Here is a 12,400-nt window from a genome sequence, read left to right on the forward strand (position 1 = left end):
AGTTTTCAAGCCACATTTACTCTGTCATTGCACATCAGTATAAATAAGATTATTAAAACCCAGTAGATTTTGATCTTTGAAAAGTATCTAATTTAATCTTTAGAGAAATTTGCAAATGTTAGATATTGGGACTTTGTGCTATGAAAGTGTTATGAATTCCACTGCAAGGAATGAGGGATGATTGTGCTAGTATCGAATGATTGGTGTGTGATTCATAGGAAGAAGTTGGGTAGTTACTTTGCCTATTTAACTTGAATAGATCATGTACCAAGGTGGACATGGGAAGTCAGCTTTTGTCAGTGTTAATTAAAGAAGTTAGATTGAAAGGATTTTAATCAACTTTTTTTTTTTTTATGTAGATGGGTACAAATTAGGTTTTTCACGCAGAATTAGGGTAGATTTTGCATTGTAATTTATGTAACGTAGCTTAAAAAGAAATCTTATTTAACTGTGTGAAAAAGTGAAAAATATCCTTATCCATTTAGCAAGTTCAACATCCAGTCAGTCAGTTCATTGGCAAGTTTCAAACTAGATTTGAAAAAAGTATTTTCCAAGACTGTAAAATTGTCATTTTAAAATTTTGAAATAGACCAATCTTAAAAATGTAGGCATATTAGAGTAAAAAAATCACAAAGTTTGAGTATATGCCTAAATATAATTTTTCCTGATGACTATGAAATTTAACTTAAAAGTTGTTTTTTTATGTAAATTTATATAAAAATTCTTTAAAGACCAAATTATTATTTGGATTATAGAATTTTGAATTAATTGGATTTTAATTATTTTTGATAGAAAATTTCAGTCTTCATAAAGTCACCGAGAAATCATGAAGTTTTAGTAAAAGCTTAATTACTGTAAATTTTCTGAGAGAACTGTGAGGTTAACTTGAAATTCTTTTAAAGAATGAATTATTATCTCAATTTTAGAGTTTTGAAATATCAATTACGAGATATGAATTATCTAAATGGTAAATTTCAGTCTTCATAAAGTCATCTAGAAATAAATATTAGATTGTAATTTATCATTTTGCTCGGAGAGATTTGAGATTGATGTTTAGTTCTTTATCATATATTTTCTTAAACAATTAACTTTTATAGAAGTTATAATTCCTGGTCCTGTGTTTCTCTATACGAAAACTATTAGTTTTTTTTTCTAATTTAAACGCTCAATGAATTCATCATTATTAAATATCATTGTTATTGAACTACTGAGTATTATAGATAAGTAAGGATTCTACACAAGTTATTCTTTTTTAATTTTTCGAATTTAAACGCTTAATGAATTCATCATTATTAAATATTGTTATTGAACTACTTAGTATTATAGATAAGTATTTGCTAATTTAAAGATATATTTCACTTCTTTGGTACTTGTATAGAAGTTATAATTCATGGCCTCGTGTTTCTCTATTATGAAAACTATTCATGTTTTTTTTTTTTCGTATAATTCGAATTAAAAGACGCAATCAATTCATCGTTATTAAATGTCATTATGTAGGTAATTATTTAATAATCTAAAGATATATTTCCTCTCGTTTATAATTTTTTAAACTACCTTACATTGGAAGGTATTTGGGAGCTTAGAGACGTTCGTGCTTCGAAGGAAACTATTTAATATTTAATTTAATATCCATTTAATGTTTATTTAATATCCATTTAATATTTATTTAATATCTAATATATAATTTAATATATTTATATCTAATTTAATATCTATTTAATATTTAATTTAATATCTAATTTGATATCTATTTAATATCTAATTTATTATTCAATTTAATATTTAATATCTAATTTAATATATATTTAATATCTAATTTAATATCTAATTTAATATCCATTTAATATCTAATTTAATATCTGTCTTTGTGCGAGTATCGAGTAGAAAATATCATACTCGACAAACATGATATCCGTCTGTCTGTCTGTCTGTCTTTATGTGACCGAGCTCATTCTAGTAACTTTAAAAAAAAAAAAGCATTTCAAACTTCATTTTAGGTTTGGTTAATCAAAATTCTTTTTAAAGACAAAAATCCAGAAAGTACCGAATTATTTCAATCACTGAAAATAGCTTGATCATTACTATTTTTGACTATAACTCGTAGTGATATATTGAGCTACACAGGACCTGTGTAAAATACATTATAAATAATAATAAATCATCTCCTTTGATAATTGGCTAAGGATATTTTAGTCAGGGAATATATGCACGTGATGGTATAGGAAGGAATTGTGAGCAGAGGAATAGTACAGTAAGAGATTACTGTATTAGTAATTATAAGACGATAGTATGTTAAGGGCTTATGTGCTGAGGATAGGACACTGCAGAAATGAAGATAGTATGAGCTGATGATAGTATTTAGTGGGGATGACATTGTTTAATTCTATGGGTGTATAAGACATGCTAATAATTACAGGATTATTGTTTATTTTTGGGTTATTGGTTGTAAGCCTAAGTTTATTAAGAGTTATATAAAGTTGGAATCAAAACTTAATCTACTCAAACTGTAGTTAAATATTCAATAAGTCATACGTTTCAGATAATTTTAGTAAGTTTACTATTACGTTTTTAAATATATTAGCTTTATTGAGAGTTTCAGGTTAAACGCGCTTTCAAGCGATACATTTTGTAGGGTTTGTATTCGAAAACTTTATTACACAGCTAAAGTGATTTGGGTGTCCACGTGTAGGACGAATGTGTACTACGGTCCGATCTGACTGTCTGCTGGGAGGAGTAGCAAGGATGGTCAGGGCAGTAGTCTTGCACGTCTTCTTCTCTTTTACCTGACTCAATCGTGTGTATGAAATGGGGCGAGACCAGGAGGCATCTTGGCATTTGTGAATCTTGTCTGCTTTTGAGAGGGCTTCAGGTGGCTGTAGTAATGGATCGTTCTGAAATTGCACAGAAGGCCTGGAAATTACCCTTTTTCTTATTAGATGTTTATTTGGTTTCCCATTTTAGAAATGTTGTCTTGTTCAAGTGTATAATTTCATGTGTTCATTGAAGAATTAACGTAGCTATAATAGCTGGAATCTGCCTTTATAGTAATGTAGATTATGACAAATGTTTTACCATTCAACTTCATGTGAGCTCTAAACTATTTCGTAAGCCATTGAATTACAATCCTGATGTTATTGTTTGTAAAATTATTAATAAAAAGACAAAAAAAAAAAAAACAGAAGGAAAAGGAAAGCATTCAAGGGCCTAGTAACATTGCTTACTCAGAAGAAAACTTTGCATTAAGTTACTAGTTACTAGGTGGGACAGGGGATGGCATTGGTGGGCTTTCCTTTTCCTCCTCTTTTTTTTATTAATAATTTTATATTAGATAATGCACTGCTTACTTACACAATCATGACATATGCAACCCCAAAGGCTGAGCTTCAAACGCACCAACAGTTGTTCAGTGAAAGAAAATGGACACTGACTAGGAAATCAAAGAAAACGGGATTTTTTTTTTTTTGTCATTCTGGGCGCCATATTGGATGAAGGAAGACTCACTTATGAGACTTTCTTAGTCGAAGCGTGAGCTCAATTAAGTTTTCTTTGAATCTAAAGCATTTAAAGCTTTCAGAAAAGGGGGTTTCATGAATCTGATGCATATGTCATTGACTTAATAGTGTTTGTATTTTTATCATATAACTAAACTAATTACACTGAAACCTGTGTCCTGTTTGGCATTCAATCTTCTACAATAAAAGTCTTTTAACAAATTTCTAAATTTTACTTCATCCATATTGTGTTAAAGGTTCCCATATTTAGGTATACTTTTGTACCTAATGCTTTAATTTATAGCCATGTTAAAGAGGCTTTTGAGCAATATTATCTAATGGAAATAACAAGGCCAGTATTTATCATGACTTTAGTCAGGTAAAACCCTATTTGACAACCAGCTGGATTAAAAAGTGGACTTTGGTCCAAAATGGATTACCAGACAGTTTGGCCATCTTGACTTTGAATATATTCAACCATAAAACATTGGCACTACTGCTCTCATACCCCAGTTGAGGGGTGAACAAATTCTGTACATGGGGGATGAATAACAGTCCAAAAGGACAAGCGACTATTTAGGAGAAAGGACTATTTCATGAGTTTTTTCGCCCTTTTTCCGTGGGGAATAAGGCATTTACTGGTGCTAAAAGGGGGAGGGGGCGTTTAAGGAGAACACTCTGGATCATTAAATTTGTTTTTTTCCAATTTCTTTTCATTTTCATCCCATTTTCTTTTTATGTACCATGGGGAACTAAATAAAAAAATAATATTTTTCTTATGAATTTTATTTTTGAATTCCTTATTAGTTACAATGTTTGAATATGGTAAACATATCTTAACAGATTGATGAAATGTAATGTCTTTTTTATGGCATACTTGATAATGTCAGTTGCATAAGAAAATTTGGTATAGACGAAAATACTTTAAAATACAAGAGCTTGAATCTTGAATGATAATTTATGGCAAAAAAAAAAGTGACATACCTCTGCTAATAGTATAACTACATATACTGAATAAGTAAAGGTAGATGGCCCAGCATTTTCATGTCAGTGATATGGACATTACTGAATACTTAAGTGATATCTTAGGTTCATTTTAGACAGCTGGAAAAGGTTCATTCATGAGATTGGGTACAAGATATTTGAATAGATAATTAGGGTGAATTTCTTCATTCATAACAGATAGGAGATACCTCAAGGTGGACAATCTCGGGGTTTAAGCCATTGGGGTCAATTCTTAACATCGCTATTAGTGGCGACTATGAGGATATTAAGAATTAACTCCTATGCTAAACCCCAGAATTGCTAAACTTATATGTAATAATTTATGTTATGAATGAAGAAATTGATTCAATTAGCTATTCAACTATATTGTACTCAAATCTTATGAATGAACCCTTTCAAGCTCTGACTATAATGAACCTAGGATATAACTAAAGTAGTCAATAATGGTCCATATTACCGACGTCAAAATGCTGGACCATCTACCTTTACTCATTCAATATATGCAGTTATACTATTAGCAGAGGTATGTCACTTTTTTTTGCCATAAATTATCATTCAAGGCTCAAGTTCTTGTACCTTAAAGTATTTTCGTCCATACCAATTTCTCTTATGCAATTGATATTATTGAGTGGCAAATATTATTTACAAGAACTATTTGAAATAACAAGTTTAACCAATATACAGTTATGAATTATACAAGCATCTCCCATCTCAAGTTTAAAGGATTATTATTTGTATCTAATATAATCGTAAATGGCAAAAAAAAAAAAAAAAATAAAAAAAAAAGTATTTTTAACATAAAAAGCAACTGGTTTTAAGCTTTTCATATCTGCCTAATTACATTATTTTTTTTTTACATCTCATTTATATGATATTTTTTTATTTGCGAAGCAATTCTACCTATGAAACCACTTTCAATATTCTAAATTCTATACTTCTAATTCTAATTAATCTGAAAATTTCAAATATTTTTTTTGAAAAGCAATTCTACCAATAAACCCTATTTTAATAGTTTAAAATCTACACTTCTAATCAAATTGATAATTTCAGCAATTATTTTTTCAAAGTAATTCTACATTATATATATATATATATATATATATATATATATATATATATATATATATATATATATATATATATATATATATATATATATATATATATATATATATATATATATATATATATATATATATATATATATATATATATATATATATATATATATATATATATATATATATATATATATATATATATATATATATATATATATATATATATATATATATATATATATATATATATATATATATATATATATATATATATATATATATATATATATATATATATATATATATATATATATATATATATATATATATATATATATATATATATATATATATATATATATATATATATATATATATATATATATATATATATATATATATATATATATATATATATATATATATATATATATATATATATATATATATATATATATATATATATATATATATATATATATATATATATATATATATATATATATATATATATATATATATATTATATATATATATATATATATATATATATATATATATATATATATATATATATATATATATATATATATATATATATATATATATATATATATATATATATATATATATATATATATATATATATATATATATATATATATATATATATATATATATATATATATATATATATATATATATATATATATATATATATATATATATATATATATATATATATATATATATATATATATATATATATATATATATATATATATATATATATATATATATATATATATATATATATATATATATATATATATATATATATATATATATATATATATATATATATATATATATATATATATATATATATATATATATATATATATATATATATATATATATATATATATATATATTATATATATATATATATATATATATATATATATATATATATATATATATATATATATATATATATATATATATATATATATATATATATATATATATATAACCACTTTTAGGTTTAAAATCTACACTTCTAATCAAATTGATAATTTAAACCACTTTCTTTTTTGCAAACTAATTCTACCTATAAACTCACTTAAAATAGTTTAAAATCTAACCTTCTAATCAAATTGAAAATTTCAAACATTTTTTTTTTTTTTTTTGCAAAGTAATTTTACCTATAAACCCACTTTCAATAGTTTAAATTTTACACTCCTAATCCAATTGAAAATTTCAACTACAACAATACCCTCTGAATCTGTGATTATTATTTCAAAAGTACCAACCTTTAAGATACAATTTCAAAATGATATCTGCCTAATTACCTCTGTAGATTCGTGTCTTATTTATATGAAGTTACATTTTAGATTTGCAAAGGTATTCTACCTATAAAACCCCTTTTAACATTTCAAGTGATACCAATCTACATTTCTAGGCCAATTGAAATTTCCAAAATCCACTACCCTCTAAATGTGTAAATGTAATAAAAGCAATTTTTATATTACTTTGAAATGTTACATTGGAAGGAATCTCGCAGATATTCACCAAATTGTTTCATGAACCCTTTGGTTTTCTTTGAGCTTCCCTAAAAGTAATTATTCCTCCCATTGCCCTAAATAACTGATCACGACTGGATTATTTTTCTTTTCTCAGAAGCAGTGCCTAAGTGCCATTCCTAAACCCTTTCAAGTTTAGCCTACGTATCAAAAACTAGATGTATATGAACATTCTCTTTACAAAATATCAATCCTGACTATTTCCTTGGGTATAACTAATCCTTAATTAAGCCTTTCAGGATTAATCCTGAAAGTTTACATTAAAACCAATATAAGACCATCTACCTTAAGCAAGAAATATTCTGTTAATTTAAACCTAACTTCACTGATGGTTTTTAAGACTACCATAACTCAAATTACTATTCCTTTCATAAAACATTTTAATATAAATCTACTCTGTAAAATGTTCCAAACTATAACTGTTATTAGCTATATAGGCTATATTGTAGACTAGATCACAAGGCAGCTAATGCCATCTATTGTATATAAAGAACATGAAAAGCTTAAAACCAGTGGACAAGATATTCTATCCTTTTGATAGCAATTTTGTCATTCTAATACTGTATTATTAAACAAATCAACATTCACTAGATTGAAGAAAATTAAATAGGATCATCTACTATAAACAAGCTTTTGGAATGATTAAAATATTATTAAAATAATATTAATTTAATGAAAATAATTAAAACATTTGATGCGAAATTTTGAGATTAAGCTTACCAACAATTTGGCAAAAAAACACAAAATTCAAAACAATCTAAACTTATTTAAAACATGTTGTGGATATAACCTTAATTCCAAGATATATGAGAGAGAGAGAGAGAGAGAGAGAGAGAGAGAGAGAGACTTATTCTATGTTTGGGTTCCCCAAGGTCCCTCGGTGTGAGGCACCTCATATATCCACCAGAGAGTTGCTAATGCATCTTCCAGTGTATTTTGCATCTTCCAGTCTTGGATGGTCTGGGATGCATCTTGGGTGTTTATCGAGCTTATTCTTAAACATATCTACGCTTACTCCTGATATGTTTCTTAGATAAGCTGGCAGTGCATTAAAAAGAGAGAGAGAGAGAGAGAGAGAGAGAGAGAGAGAGAGAGAGAGAGAGAGAGAGAGAGAGAGAGAGAGAGAGAGAGAGAACGCAGTTACAAAGGAAACTTTACTCTAGTAAATACGTTTTCATTTTAATGAATGGATAGAGAGAATGAAGTGGTAATTACCATTACATTAGAAATTGTATGCTCTTGAATGGATCCTATATATGAGAGAGAGAGAGAGAGAGAGAGAGAGAGAGAGAGAGAGAGAGAGAGATATTAGGCTTCTGATACTTAGCAATACTAAAACACAGGGATTCCCATCATAAACATTCAAAATTATTCTAATCATGAATGGACCAGTTACTCGCACAATAAATTTATTCAATAAATAAAAAACGAATTTTTTACAAAGCATACTTGGTTCTCTCTCTCCAAGTGAAATATATGGAAATAATTTTAGTACTGGGGATTTATATAGTCTTCAAATAAGAAGAATATATGTCATTACCACTAGAGGAAAGGAAATAGAACGGTTATTTTGAAATATATAAGCTAAATTAGCAATAAAAAATTTTTTACTTTAGCATATTTTGAAATATATAATCCAAAATTATCAATTAGCATTTTTTATTTCTCTAGTATATTTTGAATTATATAAGACAAAAAATCATCGATATTCATTTTTTACTTCTCTCGTATATTTTGAAATATATTGGCAAAAATCATCAATTAGCATTTTATTTTACTTCTCTGGTATATTCAAAATAGCAAAACCTATAACCGTGTAGATTCCTAAAATATGATTAGCTATCCCCCCCTAAGGATAAAAAAGTTACTGAACTGTGACAAATTGTGGCTAATTAGAAAACCAGACTATTTTTTTTTTATCTAGTAGCTACGATCTTAAGCATACGTATCTGCTTATGCCTTTTTAAGAGAACATAGGCCTACCATAGATTCGACGTTGTGTAGGAGAAAATTTCAATGTCAGTTGCTACTAATTGGATGAGAATGTCAAAAGAAAGAGATGAAATGGTAAACATAGACAAGAGATGAAAAAAATATAGTTAAAATAAGTAGTTGGAGGTTATATCCACATGAAATTAATGTACTTGAATTAGACTCAATTGCTAAAATAATAATTAATATCAACTTCCCTTCAGTCACACATTTAGATAACTTGTTTACAGTACACAATTCTGAAAATAATACAATCCTGATGTTGAGAGGGCCAGAGGAAATCAACATTTGATTTAACCATAGTTAATAAAAATTGAAAACATGAACAGCAAATTTCTTGGCAGAAGTCCTTCCTCATTTACATTTGTTAGTCTTACCTGATCGATATTGTTAAATTTACCTTTTCAAAAAAACATTTATAATAATACATAAGGCCACTCCATTTAACATGAACTATAATAATTTTGGCTAATTATTTTAAGAGGTACTTGGAACCAATTAACTATTCAAATGATTGTGATTGTTTAATATCATTTGAAAATTAAGAAATTGCAATCTGAATTTTAATCAGAAAAGTCAAAGTTCAAAATGTAGATCTGGACCTAATTTTCAAATTAAATTTTAGAAGTTTAGAATTTACTAGAAAAAATAGCTTCACTTGTATTTACTAAGGAAAAGATACAGAAAATTCAAAATTAACTAAAATAGCTTTATATGCACTGACTCTGTAAAGATTAGGAGCCAGTAAAATACTTGCTACTAAACTGAGTAAAAGTTAATGGCTTTTATAATTAAATTCCATAAATAAAGACACTTTGATAAACTTCAAATAATTTGGTGATATTGTAAATGACTTATTTACTTTAACTCGATTTCTGTTCTTCAATTCTCAGTTAGTGACTAGTATTGAACCTATGGGATATAAATGGAGTGATCTTTGTAACACACAACCCCCTAAAATCTCAATAACTAGTATATTGAGAATTTAGGATATTTGAAGGACTATAATTATATTTCTCATAAGGGTTTTCACTTGGGTTTCAAACTAGATTGTAATTTGGCTAGTGATAATAGTAACAATAAAATGTTTGATGATAGTGTGGCCACTTCAGTCGAGACGATTTGTTGCTCCTTTTGAAATTAAATTTTGTCTTCTGAAACCCTCTGGAATTTTGTCTGTAGTAAATCCCAGAATATTTGCGGCAGATCTTCATCTTGACGTCATTAGGAATGTCTTACAGCAGTTTAATTTTCTAGCTTGAGCAGGAGACTATAATTTCCTGTTATTTTGATGATTCTAGTCTGAAAAATAAATAAAAGACGTTAATTTTACAGATATATCTTTCTTACTCGAATATTTTACTGTGCACTTCAATATCATGACTACACTTTTGGTAAAACATTCTGCATGATAAACTACAAATAAAAAAATATTCTAAAATATTGGAAATAATGACAGACATGTAAAGCAAAAAAGTATTAATTCCTGAATCCTAACAAGGAAATACTTCACAAATCGAATGACAGACTTCTGGTATTCCACTGTTTTCTTCAAGAAATATTCGATAAACCATAAATTCCCTGAATAAAACACTCTACCTTACACCACAAAGGATACCTGGTCAAAAACACAAACTACTCATAAACACAAATATAAAAACGATGTTTATAAATTCTGAGCAAAAACAAGATTTACTGACACAGTAACAGTTTCAGGAGTAGAATATTTTTTAGTATACAAGAGTATAGTGCTGTGCAAATGAATAATTATCATGTTCCCCCACCTAAAATAAGACCTGGAACTTCCTAAATTTATCAAGGAAATATACCACTCTCGTAATTGAAATGGCATACTAAACTTTCATTATATATAGCATGGATCCTCCATAAAATAACTCCAGCTATCCTACCATATCAATCAATTTATCTAAGTGAATTTTCTGGTTAACCTTCAATCAATGAACCCGCTTATTCCAACAATCTTCACCATCTTACATACCTAGTTTAACTATAGTAAACCTTATCACACAATCTTTGACTCTCTCAATACATCTAAGTGAATTTTCTGGTTAACCTTCAATCAATGAACCAGCTTATTCCAACAATCTTCACCATCTTAACTAGTTTAAATATGGATAACTTTATCACACACTCTTTGACTCAATAACCTAATCTCGACTAGTTCACTGACAAGCTTATTCGATGTTGTTTTTTACTTACTGGGTATACTTTAACTAACCTATCTGAAACTATTAACACAACAGCCATATGACTTTTGCCAATGATTAACCGATGTTACCTTAAATCAATGAAAAATCTATCCAACCTTATTCTTTAATATAATCCTGCCTTTATCCACCATCGGCTGCCTTATCCTACCTTTGTCTCATCGAATTACTAATTTTATTAAGCATAACTATCAAACTAATATGGTTTTGACTATTATAATGTGTTTACATGAACGAATCTTTAGAAAGCGTTGGCATGACTCACACAATTGCAAGTCCCTAAATTTTGGAGCCCCTTTGTATCAATCCAAGCCATGTACATGAGGTAGAATCAGAGCTAAATAAGTCATGTCAGATTATTACTGGCATCTTAAAACCAACACCTCTACCATCTTCATACAAAGTAGACGGTATCCCACCATCCAATAAAAGACGAGAAATGCTAGCAAGAACTGAAAAAAATAAACAAATCAATGACCCCTTGCATCCATTTCACAATCATCAGGAAGCAAGGCCAAGACTGAAATCTCACAAAAGCCTTTTCGGGCAGCTACTCACAGGCTAGTAAAGTGGCGGGAAAGCTTCTGATGGCCATCCAATGAGGAGCTGCCTAGCCTAAACGAAGGGATGCCCAGTGAAACAACCCTCACCAGGAAGGACTGGGTAACCCTAAACATAGCAAGGGTAAAAGTGGGTAAAACTTTATATAACCGCCACAAATGGGGGTTAGCCATCATTTCATATGGCCTAGACTTGTGAAGAAGTAACAGGTTAACAGCCAAATGTCATAAGGATTAATAGTCCTGAGTTACCCACAGGAAGGTGCAGGTGCTTGATCCCACAGGGACTGGTCACTTGCCTCCGGTATATCAGAAGCACCTTTTACGCTATCTTTTAGGGGGCATGTATGGAAAATAAAGGAGAAGGTAGCTACCAAAATAACCTCTTTTGCAAATTTTCTAATTCAAAATGGGAAATAAATCCCCAATCTTAAGACAAAAACCCCTGTGGCACTCAACTACTCCACTGCCGAATAC

At 28.0% G+C, this 12,400-nt stretch overlaps 1 long non-coding RNA gene across 1 annotated transcript in view; it reads right to left on the reverse strand.

The window, feature by feature from the left end:
- Positions 1-10,254: 10,254 nt before the first annotated feature.
- LOC137650660 (uncharacterized) overlaps positions 10,255-12,400 on the reverse strand; it is a 45,827-nt gene continuing 43,681 nt past the window's right edge. Inside the window, exon 3 of the long non-coding RNA XR_011046027.1 lies at positions 10,255-10,437. This is a non-coding gene — a long non-coding RNA (uncharacterized lncRNA). The remainder of the gene's footprint in view (positions 10,438-12,400) is intronic.

Source organism: Palaemon carinicauda, chromosome 12, assembly GCF_036898095.1.
Source record: "Palaemon carinicauda isolate YSFRI2023 chromosome 12, ASM3689809v2, whole genome shotgun sequence".
NCBI lineage: Eukaryota > Metazoa > Arthropoda > Malacostraca > Decapoda > Palaemonidae > Palaemon > Palaemon carinicauda.